Here is a 24,399-nt window from a genome sequence, read left to right on the forward strand (position 1 = left end):
GTGTCGGCCCCACAGGGGGCGACATCCCATTTATCGGCCTCTGCTCCGCCTCCACGTAACCTTCCTCATCCAACATGTCGACACAGCCGTACCGACACACCGCACACACACACAGGGAATGCTCTGACTGAGGACAGGACCCCACAAAGTCCTTTGGGGAGACAGAGAAAGAGTATGCCAGCACACACCAGAGCGCTATATAATGCAGGGATTAACACTATAACTGAGTGATTTTTCCCCCAATAGCTGCTTGTATACACATATTGCGCCTAAATTTAGTGCCCCCCCTCTCTTTTTAACCCTTTGAGCCTGAAAACTACAGGGGAGAGCCTGGGGAGCTGTCTTCCAGCTGCACTGTGAAGATAAAATGGCGCCAGTGTGCTGAGGGAGATAGCACCGCCCCTTTTTCGGCTGACTTTTCTCCCGCTTTTTTCATGGATTCTGGCAAGGGTAATTTATCACATATATTGCCCTGGGACTATATATTGTGATGATTTGCCAGCCAAGGTGTATTATATTGCCCTCAGGGCACCCCCCCCCCCAGCGCCCTGCACCCATCAGTGACCGGAGTGTGAGGTGTGCATGAGGAGCAATGGCGCACAGCTGCAGTGCTGTGCGCTACCTTGTTGAAGACAGAAGTCTTCTGCCGCCGATTTTCCGGAACACTTCTTGCTTCTGGCTCTGTAAGGGGGCCGGCGGTGCGGCTCAGGGACCGAACATCGAGGTCGGGTCCTGTGGTCGATCCCTCTGGAGCTAATGGTGTCCAGTAGCCTAAGAAGCCCAAGCTACCACCAGTTAGGTAGGTTCGCTTCTTCTTCCCTTAGTCCCTCGCTGCAGTGAGTCTGTTGCCAGCAGATCTCACTGTAAAATAAAAAACCTAAAATATACTTTCTTTCTAGGAGCTCAGGAGAGCCCCTAGTGTGCATCCAGCTCAGCCGGGCACAAGATTCTAACTGAGGTCTGGAGGAGGGTCATAGTGGGAGGAGCCAGTGCACACCAGGTAGTCCTAAAGCTTTCTTTAGTTGTGCCCAGTCTCCTGCGGAGCCGCTATTCCCCATGGTCCTTACGGAGTCCCAGCATCCACTTAGGACGTCAGAGAAATATATATATATATATATATGCAGCAAATTAAACTCCGGCACTTGGATCTGTCCCTGTCATGGGACTGTCTTGCTCAGGTGCCCTCCTCCGGGGACTAAGTCCATATGGAAACCAACTTACAATAACGAGGCGGCACTCAGAGTCTTCAAAACTGTTGTTTTGAAGACTCTGAGTGCCGCCTCGTTATTGTAAGTTGGTTTATATATATATATATATATATATATATATATATATATATATATATATATATATGTACATACACACACATATATATACAGTGGGGCAAAAAAGTATTTGGACAGCCACCGATTGTGCAAGTTGACCCACTTAAAAAGATGAGAGAGGTCTGTAATTTCCATCATAGGTACACTTCAACTGTGAGAGACAGAATTTGGAAAAAAAAACAGGAAATCACATTGTATGATTTTTAAACAATTTATTTGCATATTCTTACGGAAAATAAATATTTGGACAATCAAAGTTTAACTCAATATTTTGTAATATAACCTTGGTTGGCAATTACAGAGGTCAAACGTTTCCTGTAGTTTTTGACCAGGTTTGCACACACTGTAGCAGGTATTTTGGCCCACTCTTCCATGCAGATCTTCTCTAGATCTGTCATGTTTTGGGGCTGTCGACGGGCAACACGGACTTTCAACTCCCTCCACAGATTTTCTATTGGGTTGAAGTCTGGAGACTGGCTAGGCCACTCCAGGACCTTTAAATGCTTCTTACGGAGCCACTCCTTAGTTGCCCAGGTGGTGTGTTTGGGGTCATTGTCATGCTGGAAGACCCAGCCACGTTCCATCTTCAATGCTCTTACTGAGGGAAGGAGGTTTTTTCCCAAAATCTCACAATACATGGCCCCATTCATCCTCTCCTTAATACGGATCAGTCGTCCTGTCCCCTTTGCAGAAAAGCAGCCCCAAAGCATGATGTTTCCACCCCCATGCTTCACAGTGGGTATGGTGTTCTTGGGATGCCATTCATCATTCTTCTCCCTCTAAACACGGCGGCTGGAGTTTATACCAAAAAGTTTGATTTTGCTCTCATCTGACCACATTTCATTCTCCCAATCCTCCTCTGGATCATTCAGATGGTCACTGGCAAAATTTAAGCGGGCCTGGACATGTGCTGGTATAAGCAGGGGACCTTTTGGGCGCTGCAGGATTTCAATCCATGACGACGTAGTGTGTTACTAATGGTAACCTTTGTGACTGTGGTCCCAGCTCTCTTGAGGTCATTGACCAGATCCTCCCCGTGTAGTTCTGGGCTGATTCCTCACCGTTCTCAAGATCATTGATACCCCATGAGGTGAGATCTTGCATGGCGCCCCAGGTCAAATGAGATTGTCAGTGATCTTGTATTTCTTCCATTTTTTAATAATTGCGCCAACAGTTGATCTTTTCTCACCAACCTGCTTGCCTATTGTCGAGTAGCTCATCCCAGCCTTGTGCAGCTCTACAATTTTGTCCCTGGTGTCCTTAGACAGCTCTCTGGTCTTGGCCATGGTGGAAAGGTAGCAGTCTGACTGTTTGAGGGTGTGGACAGGTGTCTTTTATACAGATAACCAGTTCAAACAGGTGCCATTAATACAGGTAACGAGTGGAGGATAGAAGAGCTTCTTAAGAAGTAACAGGTCTGTGAGAGCCAGAAATCTTGCTGCTTGGTAGGTGTCCAAATATTTAATTTCCAGAAGAATATACAAGTAAATTGTTTAAAAATCAAACAATGTGATTTCCTGGTTGGTTTTTTTTTCTTCAGATTCTGTCTCTCACAGTTGAAGTGTACCTATGATGGAAATTACAGACCTCTCTCATCTTTTTAAGTGGGTCAACTTGCACAATCGGTGGCTGTCCAAATACTTTTTGCCCCACTGTGTATATATATATATATATATATATATCCCAATAGGAGTGGCACTCTGCAGATTTTTCAGTAATTGGCAACACAGACAAATGGTATCTGTACTGCTATGTTTTGGTTTATTCAACTGTCATCAGGGATGAAAAAGCTTGTGGCCACAGTTACTAAGAGTTAGCCAAAGATTAACCCTGCAATATACAAACAGATATAAAACCACAGCACTCGCCACCCCAGAAGCGGGGTACATGAGTGCACTTACTACTCATAGGGTTATATCTGTTTGTATATTGCAGGGTTAATCTTTGGTTAACTCTCATTAACTGTGGCCACAAGCTTTTTCATGCACCCCCATGTAGACTCAATTATCCTTAACCTGTGTCAGCTGTTCCTTAGTAATTTATCAGCCACTGTCAGGTGACTATTGTACCATTAAAAGCCATAAGGTATTTGTCAGGTGCACATTAAACCAAGTAGGCATATTTGCAGTTATATTATGTGTGAAACAGTTGCCAGGTTTTAAGACTCTGTGATAGTGTAGCACCTACAAGAAGGTGGGGTACCTTGGCGATCGGTTTGCAGGCTTCAGTGCATTGGCCAATTCACTAACTAGAAGAAATTCTAAAATTGCAAATAATGAAGGGCGCACTCGTGAAAATCACATAAAAAGAAACCTTTACTTCGTGTACATATTCACATACATGTTAGTTTAAAATGGCACACTTAGCTGGCTCCACAGTAGGGAACACCCAAGGACAGCGTGCTCACTCAGCAGTAATTCCCCTGATGGAGCTTGTCGCCGGCTCTGGTCATCCTGACGAAGTCCATAACGATGAAACGCGTGGGACATGGCTTGCTGACGTAGACGGTTGGACGTCAGACGCTGAAAAAAACAAAAAAATTAAGCAGTTTAATAAAAGAGTTTTTATTCAATGGTTATAAAGTAGTGATGAGCGGGTTCGGTTCCTCGGAATCCAAACCCCCTCCCCCCGAACTTCACCCTTTTTACACGGGTCCGAGGCATACTCGGATTCTCCCGTATGGCTCGGTTAACCCGAGCGCGCCCGAACGTCATCATCCCGCTGTCGGATTCTCGCGAGATTCGGATTCTATATAAGGAGCCGCGCGTCGCCGCCATTTTTCACTCGTTCATTGGAAATGATAGTGAGAACACGTGGCTGGCGTCCTCTCACTTTGTTTCAGGGGGCTGCAGTGCAAATATCTTTATTCTGGGGACCAGCAGTATTATATAGGAGGAGTACAGTGCAGCGTTTTGCTGACCAGTGACCACCAGTATTATACGTTGTCTGCCTGAAAAACGCTCCATATCTGTGCTCAGTGTGCTGCATATATCTGTGCTCATACTGCTTTAATGTGGGGACTGGGGACCAGCAGTATTATATAGGAGGAGTACAGTGCAGAGTTTTGTTGACCAGTGACCACCAGTATACGTTGTCTGCCTGAAAAACGCTCCATATCTATGCTCAGTGTGCTGCATATATCTGTGCTCACACTGCTTTATTGTGGGGACTGGGGACCAGCAGTATTATATAGGAGGAGTACAGTGCAGAGTTTTGCTGACCAGTGACCACCAGTATACGTTGTCTGCCTGAAAAACGCTCCATATCTGTGCTCAGTGTGCTGCATATATCTGTGCTCACACTGCTTTATTGTGGGGACTGGGGACCAGCAGTATTATATAGGAGGAGTACAGTGCAGAGTTTTGCTGACCAGTGACCACCAGTATTATACGTTCTCTGCCTGAAAAACGCTCCATATCTGTGCTCAGTGTGCTGCATATATCTGTGCTCACACTGCTTTATTGTGGGGACTGGGGACCAGCAGTATTATATAGGAGGAGTACAGTGCAGAGTTTTTCTGACCAGTGACCACCAGTATTACACGTTCTCTGCCTGCAAAACGCTCCATATCTGTGCTCAGTGTGCTGCATATATCTGTGCTCACACTGCTTTATTGTGGGGACTGGGGACCAGCAGTATTATATAGGAGGAGTACAGTGCAGAGTTTTGCTGACCAGTGACCACCAGTATTATACGTTCTCTGCCTGAAAAACGCTCCATATCTGTGCTCAGTGTGCTGCATATATCTGTGCTCACACTGCTTTATTGTGGGGACTGGGGACCAGCAGAATTATATAGGAGGAGTACAGTGCAGAGTTTTGCTGACCAGTGACCACCAGTATTATACGTTCTCTGCCTGAAAAACGCTCCATATCTGTGCTGCATTGTAGTATATAGTAGGAGTACAGTGCATAATTTTGCTGACCACCAGTATATAATATATAGGAGTACGGTACAGAAGGCCACTGCTCTACCTACCTCTGTGTCGTCAAGTATACTATCCATCCATACCTGTGGTGCATTTAAGTTTTGCACAGTTTGCTGACCACCAGTATATAATATAAAGCAGTACGGTACAGTAGGCCACTGCTCTACCTACCTCTGTGTCGTCAAGTATACTATCCATCCATACCTGTGGTGCATTTCAGTTTTGCACAGTTTGCTGACCACCAGTATATAATATATAGCAGTACGGTACAGTAGGCCACTGCTCTACCTACCTCTGTGTCATCAAGTATACTATCCATCCATACCTGTGGTGCATTTCAGTTTTGCACAGTTTGCTGACCACCAGTATATAATATATAGCAGTACGGTACAGTAGGCCACTGCTCTACCTACCTCTGTGTCGTCAAGTATACTATCCATCCATACCTGTGGTGCATTTCAGATTTGCACAGTTTGCTGACCACCAGTATATAATATATAGCAGTACGGTACAGTAGACCACTGCTCTACCTACCTCTGTGTTGTCAAGTATACTATCCATCCATACCTGTGGTGCATTTCAGTTTTGCACAGTTTGCTGACCACCAGTATATAATATATAGCAGTACGGTACAGTAGGCCACTGCTCTACCTACCTCTGTGTCGTCAAGTATACTATCCATCCATACCTGTGGTGCATTTCAGTTTTGCACAGTTTGCTGACCACCAGTATATAATATATAGCAGTACGGTACAGTAGGCCACTGCTCTACCTACCTCTGTGTCGTCAAGTATACTATCCATCCATACCTGTGGTGCATTTCAGTTTTGCACAGTTTGCTGACCACCAGTATATAATATATAGCAGTACGGTACAGTAGGCCACTGTTCTACCTACCTCTGTGTCGTCAAGTATACTATCCATCCATACCTGTGGTGCATTTCAGTTTTGCACAGTCTGCTGACCACCAGTATATAATATATAGCAGTACGGTACAGTAGGCCACTGCTCTACCTACCTCTGTGTCGTCAAGTATACTATCCATCCATACCTGTGGTGCATTTCAGTTGTGCGCAGTATATATAGTAGTAGGCCATTTGCTATTGATACTGGCATATAATTCCACACATTAAAAAATGGAGAACAAAAATGTGGAGGGTAAAATAGGGAAAGATCAAGATCCACTTCCACCTCGTGCTGAAGCTGCTGCCACTAGTCATGGCCGAGACGATGAAATGCCATCAACGTCGTCTGCCAAGGCCGATGCCCAATGTCATAGTAGAGAGCATGTAAAATCCAAAAAACAAAAGTTCAGTAAAATGACCCAAAAAAATCAAAATTAAAAGCGTCTGAGGAGAAGCGTAAACTTGCCAATATGCCATTTACGACACGGAGTGGCAAGGAACGGCTGAGGCCCTGGCCTATGTTCATGGCTAGTGGTTCAGATTCACATGAGGATGGAAGCACTCATCCTCTCGCTAGAAAAATGAAAAGACTTAAGCTGGCAAAAGCACAGCAAAGAACTGTGCGTTCTTCTAAATCACAAATCCCCAAGGAGTGTCCAATTGTGTCGGCTGCGATGCCTGACCTTCCCAACACTGGACGGGAAGAGGTGGCGCCTTCCACCATTTGCACGCCCCCTGCAAGTGCTGGAAGGAGCACCCGCAGTCCAGTTCCTGATAGTCAAATTGAAGATGTCACTGTTGAAGTACACCAGGATGAGGATATGGGTGTTGCTGGCGCTGGGGAGGAAATTGACAAGGAGGATTCTGATGGTGAGGTGGTTTGTTTAAGTCAGGCACCCGGGGAGACACCTGTTGTCCATGGGACGAATATGGCCATTGACATGCCTGGTCAAATACCAAAAAAAATCACCTCTTCGGTGTGGAATTATTTTAACACAAATGCGGACAACAGGTGTCAAGCCGTGTGTTGCCTTTGTCAAGCTGTAATAAGTAGGGGTAAGGACGTTAACCACCTCGGAACATCCTCCCTTATACGTCACCTGCAGCGCATTCATCATAAGTCAGTGACAAGTTCAAAAACTTTGGATGACAGCGGAAGCAGTCCACTGACCACTAAATCCCTTCCTCTTGTAACCAAGGTCCTGCAAACCACACCACCAACTCCCTCAGTGTCAATTTCCTCCTTACACAGGAAAGCCAATAGTCCTGCAGGCCATGTCACTGGCAAGTCTGACGAGTCCTCTCCTGCCTGGGATTCCTCCGATGCATCCTTGAGTGTAACGCCTACTGCTGCTGGCGCTGCTGTTGTTGATGCTGGGAGTCGATCGTCACCCCAGAGGGGAAGTCGGGAGACCACTTGTACTACTTCCAGTAAGCAATTGACTGTCCAACAGTCCTTTGCAAGGAAGATGAAATATCACAGCAGTCATCCTGCTGCAAAGCGGATAACTCAGGCCTTGGCAGCCTGGGCGGTGAGAAACATGTTTCCGTTATCCACCGTTAATTCAGAGGCAACTAGAGACTTGATTGAGGTACTGTGTCCCCGGTACCAAATACCATCTAGGTTCCATTTCTCTAGGCAGGCGATACCGAAAATGTACACAGACCTCAGAAAAAGAGTCACCAGTGTCCTAAAAAATGCAGTTGTACCCAATGTCCACTTAACCACGGACATGTGGACAAGTGGAGCAGGGCAGACTCAGGACTATATGACTGTGACAGCCCACTGGGTAGATGTATTGCCTCCCGCAGCTAGAACAGCAGCGGCGGCACCAGTAGCAGCATCTCGCAAACGCCAACTCGTTCCTAGGCAGGCTACGCTTTGTATCACCGTTTTCCAGAAGAGGCACACAGCTGACAACCTCTTACGGAAACTGAGGAACATCATCGCAGAATGGCTTACCCCAAATGGACTCTCCTGGGGATTTGTGACATCCGACAACGCCAGCAATATTGTGCGTGCATTACATCTGGGCAAATTCCAGCACGTCCCATGTTTTGCACATACATTGAATTTGGTGGTGCAGAATTATTTAAAAAACGACAGGGGTGTGCAAGAGATGCTGTCGGAGGCCCGAAGAATTGGGGGCCACTTTCGGCATTCAGCCACCGCCTGCCAAAGACTGGAGCACCAGCAAACAGTCCTGAACCTGCCCTGTCATCATCTGAAGCAAGAGGTGGTAACGAGGTGGAATTCAACCCTCTATATGCTTCAGAGGATGGAGGAGCAGCAAAAGGCCATTCAAGCCTATACATCTGCCTACGATATAGGCAAAGGAGGGGGATGGACCTGACTCACGTGCAGTGGAGAATGATTTCAACGTTGTGCAAGGTTCTGCAACCCTTTGAACTTGCCACACGTGAAGTCAGTTCAGACACTGCCAGCCTGAGTCAGGTCATTCCCCTCATTAGGCTTTTGCAGAAGAAGCTGGAGACATTGAAGGAGGAGCTAAAACAGAGCGATTCCGCTAGGCATGTGGGACTTGTGGATGGAGCCCTTAATTCGCTTAACCAGGATTCACGGGTGGTCAATCTTTTGAAATCAGAGCACTACATTTTGGCCACCGTGCTCGATCCTAGATTTAAAACCTACGTTGTATCTCTCTTTCCGGCAGACACAAGTCTGCAGAGGTTCAAAGACCTGCTGGTGAGAAAATTGTCAAGTCAAGCGGAACGTGACCCGTCAACAGATCCTCCTTCACATTCTCCCGCAACTGGGGGTGCGAGGAAAAGGCTAAGAATTCCGAGCCCACCCGCTGGCGGTGATGCAGGGCAGTCTGGAGCGAGTGCTGACATCTGGTCCGGACTGAAGGACCTGCCAACGATTACTGACATGTCGTCTACTGTCACTGCATATGATTCTCTCACCATTGAAAGAATGGTGGAGGATTATATGAGTGACCGCATCCAAGTAGGCACGTCAGACAGTCCGTACATATACTGGCAGGAAAAAGATGCAATTTGGAGGCCCTTGCAGAAACTGGCTTTATTTTACCTAAGTTGCCCCCCCCCTCCAGTGTGTACTCCGAAAGAGTGTTTAGTGCAGCCGCTCACCTTGTCAGCAATCGGCGTACGAGGTTACTTCCAGAAAATGTGGAGACATTCAATTCCGACGTGGAGACATTCACCAGCAATTGCCTCCAGAAAGTACACAGGGATCTGAGATGGTGGATTCCAGTGGGGACGAATTAATAATCTGTGAGGAGGGGGATTTACACAGTGAAAGGGGTGAGGAATCGGACGATGAGGAGGAGGTGGACATCTTGCCTCTGTAGAGCCAGTTTGTGCAAGGAGAGATTGATTGCTTCTTTTTTGGTGGGGGCCCAAACCAACCAGTCATTTCAGTCACAGTTGTGTGGCAGACCCTGTCGCTGAAATGATGGGTTTGTTAAAGTGTGCATGTCCTGTTTATACAACATAAGGGTGGGTGGGAGGGCCCAAGGACAATTCCATCTTGCACCTCTTTTTTCTTTCATTTTTCTTTGCATCATGTGCTGTTTGGGGACAATTTTTTTGAAGTGCCGTCCTGCCTGACACTGCAGTGCCACTCCTAGATGGGCCAGGTGTTTGTGTCGGCCACTTGTGTCGCTTAGCTTAGCCATCCAGCCACCACAGTGCACCTCTTTTTTTCTTTGCATCATGTGCTGTTTGGGGACTATTTTTTAAATCGACCATCCTGTCTGACACTGCAGTGCCACTCCTAGATGGGCCATGTGTTTGTGTCGGCCACTTGGGTCGCTTAGCTTAGTCATCCAACGACCTTGGTGCAAATTTTAGGACTAAAAATAATATTGTGAGGTGTGAGGTGTTCAGAATAGACTGGAAATGAGTGGAAATTATGGTTATTGAGGTTAATAATACTATGGGATCAAAATGACCCCCAAATTCTATGATTTAAGCTGTTTTTGAGGGTTTTTTGTAAAAAACACCTGAATCCAAAACACACCCGAATCCGACAAAAAATTTTCAGGGAGGTTTTGCCAAAACGCGTCCGAATCCAAAACCAAAACCAAAACACAAAACCCGAAAAATGTCCGGTGCACATTACTATTATAAAGTTGTATTTAACATGACATACTAATGTTACAGGATGGCAAATACATCAGAAATAGTTGAACATACAGCAAATGCTTAGTTGACACGGTAGAAGTACCACCCTCACCTCAACAGGTGTGCACTCTAGGGTCAACAGGTGTGCGCTCTAGGGTGGGTATTCAGGCAGAAAGATAGTGTACAATAAAAAGGGTTTATCAATTATTGACCAATCAGCTCCGAACTTGTCATATTTCAAACACAGCCTGTAACATGGCAGTTAGGAGCTGATTGGCTGGTACTTTATCTCCTTCCACTTTATCACTCTACAAGGTATAGTTCATCTCCCCCTTAGTAGGTATATTACCTTCAAGTTTCCTTTAGAATGTGGCACAAACATGGCTGGACTGGCCGTCTGGCCTGAGGGGCCGATCAGGCCCTCTGGAGGCATTGCTGAGCAGCTCCACCTTCTATGAGGCTACACCTTGCGAAGTGTGGTCACACCCCATGAAGAATGGCTATGTCCCATTTTTCCATGCTCGCACATACAGCACAGGCGTGAAAAAAATTACGGGCCTGATTTTAGTCCCAGTCCATCCCTGGTCACAAGAAAGAGTGTGGGACTATATAAAAAGTGATAAGTATAACTCCCCCCCCCCCCCCCTTCCCCTTCCAAGATCTGGGGTTTTCATTATTAAATCAGCATATATTTCACGGTCTGCATTGTAAAGTAATTAGGTATTTTGAGTCTGCATTGTAAAGCCAACAGAAAAGTAATCATACATCCTTTGCTGATTACATCACATTTCTAAGTACATACACAAAAGGTATGTTAGCGAAGTGTGGCTGGATATACTGCATTACAGATACAATACTTAGTACATCCCGCCAATATAGAGCAAGGCACAGAGAGAAGAGAGTGGAGGGGCAGAGAGGACTTTAGACAGGTTTAGCTGATGTTTTTTGGTGTAACAAGCTTGATAATTAATGGGCGCCCAAAAGCAATTGAATTGCTATGTTGAGCCCCCATTAATTAGCACTATGTAAAAAACAACTGAATCACCCCAGTGACAGATAACCATAGACAATACATACTGTACTGTACACTTACATACATGACAGTGAGAAACGTTGGGTATGGGAGACCGGCGGCTGGGATCCCAGTGGTCAGAATGCTGACACCGGGATCCCGTCCACCAGAATGCCGGCAGAGGGGTGAGTGCAACGAAGCCCCTTACGGGCTCGGTGGCTTGTCACAGGTTCTGTTCCCACTCTATGGGTGTAGTAGACACCGACGAGTGGGAATAGTCCCTGTTAGTCGGCATTTTCAGCGGTCGGGATCCCGATGTTGGCATTCTGACTGCTGAGATCCCGACCGCCGGGATAACAACTACATCCCAGTGAGAATACATGGAGAATAGATTATATACATGGGGATAATGGGCTGGAGGGGGGGGGAGTTGGTGACTGGAGGGGTAAACACTAGGCAGGAGAAGGGGGTACACTATGCTGAAAGAGGGGATGGGACACTGTAATTGGACTGGCTGGGGGGTCCTAGCAGGGAGGCAGTTAGATGGGGGCAGTGGACTGAATGGGGAGGAAAGGGGGATTCACTGGGCTGGCTGGCTGGGAGACACTGGGATAGGTGGTCAGTAATATGGTGGGGGACATTGGGCTGGATAGAAAGTAGAGGAAGGAGAGGCAGTGAAACAGGGGTGGGGGACACTGAGCTGCATGGGGAGTGTATTGTGCCTGGACTGGCTGGAGGGTTTTAGGTGAGGGAGCAGTGAGATGGGTGCAGGGGGCTGGTTGGGGAGGGGAGGGGAGGGGAGGGAAGGGGAGAGACATTGGGCCGGCAGGATGGAGGTCTGTAATGGTGGAGGGACAGTTGGCTGGAGAAGCTGCAGACACTTGGTTGAGAGCAATGACCTGGGGTTGATGTTGGTGTTCCATTCCTGGTATTCCTGGCCCCGAAGACTTGTTGCAGTAACACTATCTCACACAGCATCCTGAGCAGACCCTCAGCCCCCGCTGCTGCTTATGGGATCTGGCAGACTGTTCTGTTCAGAAGGTGGCTGTCTCATCCTGGCGGTACTGTGCAGTGTGGCCCGGTAGGGTGAGAAAAGACCCCAGTGTAGAACGCAGCCCCAGCGTCAGGCAGTACCCAGCTGGCATCAGAGATTGAGCTGTGAGGAGAGAAGGCGGGGTCTCCCGGCCTCTCTCAAGTTCAGCTCGCCACTGCTGTGACTTTGATGCGATCATCTGATGACGCTGGAGCCGGCTCCCGAGTAGCGCACATTTGAAAAAAAATGATACTCAAAACTAGTATTGAAGTTTACCACCACTCCGTGCCTGCCTATCGCCTACATGGCTGCTTATAAGAACTAGCAGTAAATCCACTACTGATCCCACCACTCTTCCAGCTTGCCTGCCTCCTCCAGCAGAGCCGGCCCTAACCAATATGATGCCCTAGGCAAAATTTTGGCTGGTGCCCCCTAGCACCACCGCTAGTTCCACCTGTGACCCTGCACCCCTTTCCCAGCACCATCACCCCTCACCCATAGCAGTCCTCATTTTTGGTGTTCCTTCCCCCTAGATTTTAAATAGGAACAGTGCACACATTCGGGGCACAGATAATAAAGGGGCATGTTCTTGCTGGGAAGGGGCATGGCCACACAACAGTACCTCCAATTCAAATCAAGCCACAGTAGAGCAACTTTACTCATATTTTATAATGCGATAGTGTCCCTAATTCACGTTACATCACACAGTAGTACCACTTTACCTTATAAACGTTACTCCTCACAGTAGTGCCCCTTATTCACATTACACCACACCATATTGCTCTTTATTCACATTAGACCAAACAGTAGTGCCCTTTCTATACGTTACGCCATACAGTAGAGTATCTAATACACATAATGCCACACATTAGTAATGCCTTTATACACATACAGCCAAAATTGAAAATCCCACATTTTTGGGTCCCCTACTGAGATAACATAAATTATATATGATGTGTATATATATAGATATTGTAACAGGAGTCTTGCTAGAATGTGCTCTGCTACAAAAATTCCACCAACGACCGACTCCAGGCTTGTGCAAAAACAACAAATACCTTTTATTCAGGTAGCTCTAAAACAAAAGATATACATAAAACAAAGATTACTGTCTTTAGTATAAACTACCAGGGAGGTTAGGCCCTGCCTCACTCCCTCTAACTTAATAAGGAACCGTTCAGGTCTCGGCATCCTGACACTAGTGGCCCAGCCCTCCGGATCCCACTGTCCCTAGCAGGCCTATCACCTGGACACTAACTGCATTCAGGAGCCCTGACTCATGGGATAGACTCTGCTGTAAACCCAGCACCCAGGTGCTGGCTGATGAAGCAGCTTCTTGGACTAAGAAGCCTATAAGACCTGGTCTGGGCCAAATGGGTGGGAACCTGGTCCATCCACACTTCCCATCTACCCCCAGGACCCTGTGTATAGCTTATAGGTGGCAAACTACCTCTCCTGGCCAAATATATATATATATATATATATATATATATTTGTCTCATTATCTCAGCATTATCTCAGTAGGGGAACCAAAAATGTGTGATTTTTAATTTTGGATAAGGGATACTCAACCTGTAATACCAAACAGTAATGCCCTTTACACATATGACACACATTATTAATGACCTTATAAACGTACACTGTGGCTGTATCTGCATACAAAATGCTACGTTACAGTGATTTCCAGGAATAAACTGTAATGTAACATTTTGTATGCAGATACAGCTACAGTCACACACAGAATATAGGTATGCCGCATATCATTAAAATCAGCAGAAGCTGCTTGTGCCCCTAGGCATGCCAAATGCCCTAGGCATTTGTCTAGTTTGCCTATGCCTAGGGCCGGCTCTGTACTCCAGCACCAATCTCCACAATCAGCTGCACAGCACCCGCACACAGCCAGCCCCTCACCCCAGCGCTCTTTCTGCTTGCCTTCTCCAGTGCCGGTCCCCATAGCCAGAGCCACATAGCACCCTCAGCTCTCTTTCTGCCTGCCTCCTCCAGAGCCTGAGATGCCGCACTGCTCCTCCCCATTGCCAGAAGGTAGCTGCCTGTACCACATTGTCCTGCTCAGCCTACCTATCAGTTCCGGCTATACCTGGAGACTGCAGGTATTAGCGGAAGGAGCCAGCTTGTTGCCGGCAGTCCCCCCTGATAGCGGCCCTGGACATGGGCATATTAACGCCAGAGGTGGCCTGTGTGCAGCCGTCACCCTCTTCTGCACATTTGCACCCAATCCCTCCCCATCTTATCTTGGAGGGCCTATACTCCTCCGCAATGCCATCTTCCCACAAGAGAGCAAAGGCTTTTGCACAGTGCCAGAGTCTGTTTAACTGCGCAACGCCAAATTCCTGAAGAAGTCACTGAGAAGATAATGCCACAGAGGAGGAGAGACCCGTTTCCTGGCACAAGGTAAGTATAAGCTGGGTGCAGGGTGTGCAATGCAGGGCCTCCTTTCACTGCACGCACTGCATCCATTATAAATACACCTATAATACACAATATAAATGTGTGCATCCTCTCGTTGTTCTGTTTTGTTTCAGTAAACGGTTAATGAATATAAATTAGTACTATAAATACCTGTTATCACCACTTTTGCAATCCAGGAACTAATTGAGCTGTGTGTTGTAAAATGCAAGATATCAGGGAGAAAAAAGGCAGTAAAAAATGGTAGTAGTGATATGTAATGTATGATCTCCACCTAGAGTTCATCATGTGAACTGCATGCAAAATTCGTTTTTGTTGAATTGAAAGCTAGAGATGAGCGGGTTCGGTTCCTCGGAATCCGAACCCGCCCGAACTTCATGTTTTTTTTCACGGGTCCGAGCGACTCGGATCTTCCCGCCTTGCTCGGTTAACCCGAGCGCGCCCGAACGTCATCATGACGCTGTCGGATTCTCGCGAGGCTCGGATTCTATCGCGAGACTCGGATTCTATATAAGGAGCCGCGCGTCGCCGCCATTTTCACTCGTGCATTGAGATTGATAGGGAGAGGACGTGTCTGGCGTCCTCTCCATTAGAATAGAGATAGATTAGATAGAGAGAGAGAGATTGTGCAGAGTCGCAGACAGAGTTAGTTTACCACAGTCAGTGACCAGTGCAGTTGCTAGTTAACTTTTATTTAATATAATATATCCGTTCACTTCTCTCTGCTATATCCGTTCTCTGCCTGAAAAAAAAAACGATACACAGCACAGTCAGTCACACAGTGTGACTCAGTCTGTGTGCACTCAGCTCAGCCCAGTGTGCTGCACAGTCATCAATGTATAAATTAAAAGCTTATAATTAATTGTGGGGGAGACTGGGGAGCACTGCAGGTTGTTAGCAGGAGCCAGGAGTACAATTATATTAATTAACAGTGCACACTTTTGCTGCAGGAGTGGTGACCAGTGCCTGACCACCAGTATAGTATTGTTGTATACTACTAATATCTCTTTAAATATCAACCAGTCTATATTAGCAGCAGACACAGTACAGTGCGGTAGTTCACGGCTGTGGCTACCTCTGTGTCGGCACACGGCAGGCAGTCCGTCCGACCAGAATTGTATTATTTATTATTATATACCTACCACCTAACCGTGGTTTTTTTTTCATTCTTTATACCGTCATAGTGTCATCCTAATTGTTACGAGTATACTACTATCTCTTTATCAACCAGTGTACAGTGCGGTAGTTCACGGCTGTGGCTACCTCTGTGTCGGCACACGGCAGGCAGTCCGTCCGACCAGAATTGTATTATTTATTATTATATACCTACCACCTAACCGTGGTTTTTTTTTCATTCTTTATACCGTCATAGTGTCATCCTAATTGTTACGAGTATACTACTATCTCTTTATCAACCAGTGTACAGTGCGGTAGTTCACGGCTGTGGCTACCTCTGTGTCGGCACACGGCAGGCAGTCCGTCCGACCAGAATTGTATTATTTATTATTATATACCTACCACCTAACCGTGGTTTTTTTTTTCATTCTTTATACCGTCATAGTGTCATCCTAATTGTTACGAGTATACTACTATCTCTTTATCAACCAGTGTACAGTGCGGTAGTTCACGGCTGTGGCTACCTCTGTGTCGGCACACGGCAGGCAGTCCGTCCGACCAGAATTGTATTATTTATTATTATATACCTACCACCTAACCGTGGTTTTTTTTTTCATTCTTTATACCGTCATAGTGTCATCCTAATTGTTACGAGTATACTACTATCTCTTTATCAACCAGTGTACAGTGCGGTAGTTCACGGCTGTGGCTACCTCTGTGTCGGCACACGGCAGGCAGTCCGTCCGACCAGAATTGTATTATTTATTATTATATACCTACCACCTAACCGTGGTTTTTTTTTCATTCTTTATACCGTCATAGTGTCATCCTAATTGTTACGAGTATACTACTATCTCTTTATCAACCAGTGTACAGTGCGGTAGTTCACGGCTGTGGCTACCTCTGTGTCGGCACACGGCAGGCAGTCCGTCCGACCAGAATTGTATTATTTATTATTATATACCTACCACCTAACCGTGGTTTTTTTTTCATTCTTTATACCGTCATAGTGTCATCCTAATTGTTACGAGTATACTACTATCTCTTTATCAACCAGTGTACAGTGCGGTAGTTCACGGCTGTGGCTACCTCTGTGTCGGCACACGGCAGGCAGTCCGTCCGACCAGAATTGTATTATTTATTATTATATACCTACCACCTAACCGTGGTTTTTTTTTCATTCTTTATACCGTCATAGTGTCATCCTAATTGTTACGAGTATACTACTATCTCTTTATCAACCAGTGTACAGTGCGGTAGTTCACGGCTGTGGCTACCTCTGTGTCGGCACACGGCAGGCAGTCCGTCCGACCAGAATTGTATTATTTATTATTATATACCTACCACCTAACCGTGGTTTTTTTTTTCATTCTTTATACCGTCATAGTGTCATCCTAATTGTTACGAGTATACTACTATCTCTTTATCAACCAGTGTACAGTGCGGTAGTTCACGGCTGTGGCTACCTCTGTGTCGGCACACGGCAGGCAGTCCGTCCGACCAGAATTGTATTATTTATTATTATATACCTACCACCTAACCGTGGTTTTTTTTTCATTCTTTATACCGTCATAGTGTCATCCTAATTGTTACGAGTATACTACTATCTCTTTATCAACCAGTGTACAGTGCGGTAGTTCACGGCTGTGGCTACCTCTGTGTCGGCAGTCGGCAGGCAGTCCGTCCATCCATAATTGTATTATTATTATAATATATACCACCTAACCGTGGTTTTTTTATACCACCTAACCGTGGCAGTCCGTCCATAATTGTATACTAGTATCCAATCCATCCATCTCCATTGTTTACCTGAGGTGCCTTTTAGTTCTGCCTATAAAATATGGAGAACAAAAAAGTTGAGGTTCCAAAATTAGGGAAAGATCAAGATCCACTTCCACCTCGTGCTGAAGCTGCTGCCACTAGTCATGGCCGAGACGATGAAATGCCAGCAACGTCGTCTGCCAAGGCCGATGCCCAATGTCATAGTACAGAGCATGTCAAATCCAAAACACCAAATATCAGAAAAAAAAGGACTCCAAAACCTAAAATAAAATTGTCGGAGGAGAAGCGTAAACTTGCCAATATGCCATTTACCACACGGAGTGGCAAGGAACGGCTGAGGCCCTGGCCTATGTTCATGGCTAGTGGTTCAGCTTCACATGAGGATGGAAGCACTCAGCCTCTCGCTAGAAAACTGAAAAGACTCAAGCTGGCAAAAGCACCGCAAAGAACTGTGCGTTCTTTGAAATCCCAAATCCACAAGGAGAGTCCAATTGTGTCGTTTGCGATGCCTGACCTTCCCAACACTGGACGTGAAGAGCATGCGCCTTCCACTATTTGCATGCCCCCTGCAAGTGCTGGAAGGAGCACCCGCAGTCCAGTTCCTGATAGTCAGATTGAAGATGTCAGTGTTGAAGTACACCAGGATGAGGAGGATATGGGTGTTGCTGGCGCTGGGGAGGAAATTGACCAGGAGGATTCTGATGGTGAGGTGGTTTGTTTAAGTCAGGCACCCGGGGAGACACCTGTTGTCCGTGGGAGGAATATGGCCGTTGACATGCCAGGTGAAAATACCAAAAAAATCAGCTCTTCGGTGTGGAGGTATTTCACCACAAATGCGGACAACAGGTGTCAAGCCGTGTGTTCCCTTTGTCAAGCTGTAATAAGTAGGGGTAAGGACGTTAACCACCTCGGAACATCCTCCCTTATACGTCACCTGCAGCGCATTCATAATAAGTCAGTGACAAGTTCAAAAACTTTGGGTGACAGCGGAAGCAGTCCACTGACCAGTAAATCCCTTCCTCTTGTAACCAAGCTCACGCAAACCACCTATCACTGACCTGGTTTGGGAGTGTTGTGGACTCGGGGCTTCTTCCGATGACCGGGAAGAGGAACCGCCACTGGGTCGCAGTAGGGATGGCCGGATGTAGGTCTTCCTCATGCAGGACTACGTCGGCAGGCGGGAGGCACAGAGGAGTTCTTGACGGTCTCCTGTAAGACAAGACTCGTAGAAATACTGAAGGCTGGGGTACTGAGATATTAGAGGTACCGTGATGTCGGAGGCTCCGCGGTATTGGGGTTCTGAGGTGCTGGAAGTACAGGGCGTGCTAGGAGGCCCCTGGAGGTACGGAGATGCTTGGAGGCACGAGGTGCTTGGAGGCACGGAGGTGCTTGGAGGCACGGAGGTGCTTGGAGGCACGGAGGTGCTTGGAGGCACGAGGTGCTTGGAGGCACGGAGGTGCTTGAAGGCACGAGGGTACTTGGAGGCACGGAGGTACTTGGAGGCACGGAGGTACTTGGAGGCACGGAGGTGCTTGGAGGCACGGAGGTGCTTGGAGGCACGGAGGTGCTTGGAGGCACGAGGTGCTTGGAGGCACGGAGGTGCTTGGAGGCACGAGGTGCTTGGAGGCACGGGGTGCTTGGAGGCACGGAGGTGCTTGGAGGCACGGAGGTGCTTGGAGGCACGGGATGCTTGGAGGTACAGGATGCTTGGAGGCACAGGACGAGCTTGGAGGCACAGGATGCTTGGAGGCACAGGACGAGGGAGCTCTGGAATCACAGCTTCCGAAGGAGAAACGAAGATACTCAGGCACCGGATCTCTGCCTGGTATCCGCTTTTAAACTCCCCGCCCCAGCCTGATTGACGGAGCAGGCAGGTGACGTCAGACCTGCTCCGCCTGCTTGCCCTCACTTGCGATGGCGGCGTCCCTGCTTCCGGGAAGCCGCCGGGGAGCAGCGCCGACCCGCCACTGAATCCGGAGACCGCCAGGGGGAACGAGGCGCCGGGCAGACCAGACCACCCGTAGGGACAAGCGCGGCCGCCGCGGCCGCTGCAGGTTTGTAACAGTACCCCCTCCTCCAGGAGTGGCCCCTGGACACTTCCCGGGCTTAGTCGGATGTTTGGAGTGGAAGATCCGAATCAGACGAGGAGCCATTACTTCAGTAGCTCCAATCCAACTTCTTTCCTCAGGACCGTAACCCTTCCAGTCCACCAAGTACTGTAATTTTTTATGAAGATAACGGGAGTCAAGAATAGCTTTGATTTCAAACTCTGCTCCGGCTTCTGCCACTACTGACGTTGACCTAGGGAGTGCTGAGTGGAACCGATTCAGAACGAGGGGACGGAGTAGAGAAACATGAAAGGCGTTAGGTACTCGAAGATGGGCAGGCAAACCCAGTTTACAGACCACAGGATTTAAGACTTTTAGCACAGGGTAGGGCCCGATGAACCTTGGAGCGAATTTCATGGTAGGCACCTTCAGCCGGAGGTTCCGTGTGGACAGCCATACCCTGTCCCCAACTTTATATTGAGGTGCAGCTCGCCGTTTCTTATCTGCGAAGAACTTGTACCGAGCCGAAACCTGCTTAAGATTGGCATGAACCTTCCTCCAAATTTGTCCAAAGTGTCGTAGAGTGGATACTACAGCAGGAACCTCTACTAACGGAAGGCTTGGAAATTCCGGAACACGGGGATGGAACCCGTAATTGACGAAAAATGGTGATTCCCCAGTGGAAGAATGAAACAAATGGTTGTGGGCAAACTCCGCCCAAGGCAGCAACTCCACCCAATTGTCCTGTGAAGGAGAGAGGTACAGACGAAGAAAAGTCTCTAGATCCTGATTGACACGTTCCGTTTGTCCATTTGTTTGGGGATGATAAGCAGACGAAAACTTAAGTTTGATTTGCAGAGTCGAACAAAGGGCTTTCCAAAACCTGGCGGTGAACTGTACTCCTCGGTCAGAAACAATCTCTTGTGGCAACCCATGCAAACGAAAATGTTCTCGGATAAACAGTAGTGCCAGTTTCGGTGCTGTTGGAAGACCAGTCAAGGGCACAAAGTGTGCCATCTTCGAAAAACGGTCAACGATAACCCAAACGGTGTTGAAACCTTTGGAACAGGGCAGGTCAGTGACGAAGTCCATGGAAATGTGAGTCCAGGGTCTCACAGGGATAGGCAGAGGACGAAGTAACCCTGCAGGAGGCAAACGAGGAGATTTGTGTTGTGTACATTGGGGACAGGAATTAACGCAATCTTGTACATCCTTCCTCATGGTGTTCCACCAGTAAGATCTTTGCAGAAACTTGTACATCTTCTGAGCGCCGGGATGACCGGAAAACTTGGAGTTATGGACCCACAGTAGTATCCTTGAGCGGAATCTAGCTGGTACGGACATTCTTCCAGGAGGAGGAGCTGGAGTAGTTAAAGCAACAGAGACAGAAACTGGATTCAGAATTAAACCCCGCTCCGGAGGTTCATCCTCGTCAGAGGAAACTTGTGAACGAGAAAGTGCATCTGCTTTAATATTGAGACTCCCGGCCCGGTACTTGATAATGAACGAGAATCGGGAAAAGAAAAGTGCCCATCTTGCCTGGCGAGGATTCAAGCACTGTGCGGATTTGATGTACAGCAAATTCTTGTGATCTGTGTAGATAGTAAACACGTGTTTAGCCCCTTCCAGAAGATATCTCCATTCTTCCAAGGCAGACTTGATTGCCAAGAGTTCCTGGTCTCCAATAGTGTAGTTCCGTTCGGCCGGAGAGAACTTACGAGAATGGAAGCCACACGGATGTAGTTTCTTATCAGAGGAATACTGGGAGAGAACAGCCCCAACTCCGACTGAAGACGCATCAACTTCTAAAAAGAAGGGTTCATCGAAATCTGGTTGTTTGAGAACTGGAGCCGTCATGAAGGCTAATTTTAAACGAGAAAAAGCTAAAATGGCTTCCGGGGACCACAGACTAGGATTGGCACTCTTCCTCGTCAGGGCAGTAATGGGCGCAACAATGGTGGAGAAACCCTTAATGAATTTCCTGTAGTAGTTCGCAAAGCCCAGGAATCTTTGTATTGCTTTCAGGGAAAGAGGTTGAGTCCAGTCACGAATGGCAGATAACTTTTCCGGATCCATGCGAAGCTCCGTCCCCGAGATGACATAACCGAGGAACGGAATAGATGTTACTTCAAATGTACACTTGGAGAGCTTGGCGTAGAGATGATTCTCTCGTAAACGGTGTAGTACTTCTTTGACTTGTAACCTGTGTTCGACAAGATTCTTGGAAAAAATCAATATGTCGTCCAAATATACCACAACGCTCTGATACAGCATATCACGAAAGATTTCATTGACGAATCCCTGGAAAACCGCGGGAGCATTACTAAGACCAAATGGCATCACCAAGTATTCGTAATGCCCATCTCGGGTATTAAAGGCAGTCTTCCATTCATCCCCCTCTCGGATGCGTATAAGATTATAAGCTCCTCTCAAGTCGAGTTTGGAAAAAATGCGGGCCCCACGAACCCTATCAAATAACTCTGTGATTAGTGGCAAAGGGTACTTATTCTTAATAGTAATGTCATTTAGGCCGCGGTAGTCGATGCATGGTCTCAACCCTCCGTCTTTTTTCTTCACAAAAAAGAAGCCTGCACCAGCAGGGGAGGAAGAGGGGCGAATGAATCCTTTGAGCAGATTGGACTTAATATACTCCGACATGGCTTGGGTCTCAGGAAGAGACAGAGGATATGTGCGACCACGGGGTGGCGTCTTCCCTGGGACAAGGTCAATAGAGCAGTCCCAAGGCCTGTGAGGTGGTAATAGGTCCGCAGCTTGTTCCGAAAACACGTCCTTGTACCCTTGATATGCCTCCGGAATGTGCTCTTCATCCGTCTTGGAAGTGACACGGAGCGGACAGACAGGAGTAAGACAATTAGTGTGACAAAAGGAACTCCAGGACAGAATTTGTGACGACTTCCAGTCGATGTGGGGATTATGACTTTTTAGCCAAGGTATTCCAAGAACCAGATCATGGGACATTTCTGGGATTACCAAGAGTTCCAAATCTTCCTGATGTAGAGCCCCGACCTGCAGCTTAACTGGCCCCGTGCGCCACCTTATAAGACCTTTGGCAATTCTAGTCCCATTGATAGCCGTCAGTGAGATTGGCCGCTCGATAGGCCGTAACTTCAAACCCAAACTTTGGGCACAGATGGAAGAAACGAAGTTCCCCGCAGCTCCGGAGTCCAATAGGGCTTCACAAGACTTGGAGACTGAGTTGGAGACTAGAGTTACTGGAAGCAAACAGTCCGAAGTTGGAGAAGCTTTTGTCGCAACTCCCAGCTTGACTCCTCCGGAACAAGCTAGGACTGCCCGTTTCCCGGACGGACTTTACAAGATTTAAGAAAATGATCTGCGGCTCCACAGTAAAGGCAGAGTTTACCCTCACGACGACGCTGTCGTTCTTCTGGAGACAGTCGGGAGCGGTTAATTTGCATGGGCTCATCTGAGCTAGGTGAGGCCACCGGCCTAGGAGTAGGATTCCGGAGCCTGGGACGATCTGAATGGCTACGTTCTCTTCCACGCTCTTGCATCCGAAGATCCACCTTGACGCACAGAGAAATCAAATCTTCTAATGGATCCGGCAGATCTCTAGTAACCAGCTCATCTTTCAGCCGGTCGGAAAGACCGTTCCAGAAGGCAGCTCTCAGGGCGTCATTATTCCAGCGTAGTTCGGAAGCAATGGTCTGGAAATGAACCACATACTGGCCCACGGAACGGGCGCCTTGCCGAACATGGAGCAAATCGGAAGAAGCCGTGGTCATTCTGCCGGGTTCGTCGAAAATCCTTCGAAAGGACGAGATGAAGTTGGTATAGTTGGAAACCATGGGATCGGACCGTTCCCATAGTGGAGACACCCAATCCAGAGCAGAACCTTCCAATAAAGAAATGATATATGCTACCTTGGACCGGTCTGTAGGAAAGTTGTGTGCAAGTAGCTCGAAATGTACCTCGCATTGGTTCAAGAAACCGCGGCAATTTTTGGGATTCCCATTATAGCGGGACGGAGTAGGCAACTGAAGACGTGGAGTGATACCAGCCGATGGTTGAACATTACTGGCAACGACAACTGGTGCGACCACTGGAGCAGGAGCCGGAATTACTGAGGCCAGAGACGCCTGGATCTGATCCAGACGTCCGGACAACTGCTGGAGGTACTGCATCACCTGGCCTTGCGCCGCCTCCTGACTTTGTACTCGGGAAGCCAGGTTCTGGATGGCACTCGAGTCCGTGTTCCGAATCCCCGAGTCCATTAGGCCTGAGTATACTATCACTGACCTGGTTTGGGAGTGTTGTGGACTCGGGGCTTCTTCCGATGACCGGGAAGAGGAACCGCCACTGGGTCGCAGTAGGGATGGCCGGATGTAGGTCTTCCTCATGCAGGACTACGTCGGCAGGCGGGAGGCACAGAGGAGTTCTTGACGGTCTCCTGTAAGACAAGACTCGTAGAAATACTGAAGGCTGGGGTACTGAGATATTAGAGGTACCGTGATGTCGGAGGCTCCGCGGTATTGGGGTTCTGAGGTGCTGGAAGTACAGGGCGTGCTAGGAGGCCCCTGGAGGTACGGAGATGCTTGGAGGCACGAGGTGCTTGGAGGCACGGAGGTGCTTGGAGGCACGGAGGTGCTTGGAGGCACGGAGGTGCATGGAGGCACGAGGTGCTTGGAGGCACGGAGGTGCTTGAAGGCACGAGGGTACTTGGAGGCACGGAGG

At 47.8% G+C, this 24,399-nt stretch overlaps 1 long non-coding RNA gene across 1 annotated transcript in view; it reads right to left on the reverse strand.

Moving 5' to 3' along the window:
* Nucleotides 1–24,399, reverse strand: part of LOC134947709 (uncharacterized) — an 85,845-nt gene that overhangs the window by 11,758 nt on the left and 49,688 nt on the right. The window contains exon 2 of the long non-coding RNA XR_010182714.1: nt 3,666–3,847. This is a non-coding gene — a long non-coding RNA (uncharacterized LOC134947709). The remainder of the gene's footprint in view (nt 1–3,665; nt 3,848–24,399) is intronic.

This window comes from Pseudophryne corroboree, chromosome 8, assembly GCF_028390025.1.
Source record: "Pseudophryne corroboree isolate aPseCor3 chromosome 8, aPseCor3.hap2, whole genome shotgun sequence".
In the NCBI taxonomy this organism is placed as follows: Eukaryota; Metazoa; Chordata; class Amphibia; order Anura; family Myobatrachidae; genus Pseudophryne; species Pseudophryne corroboree.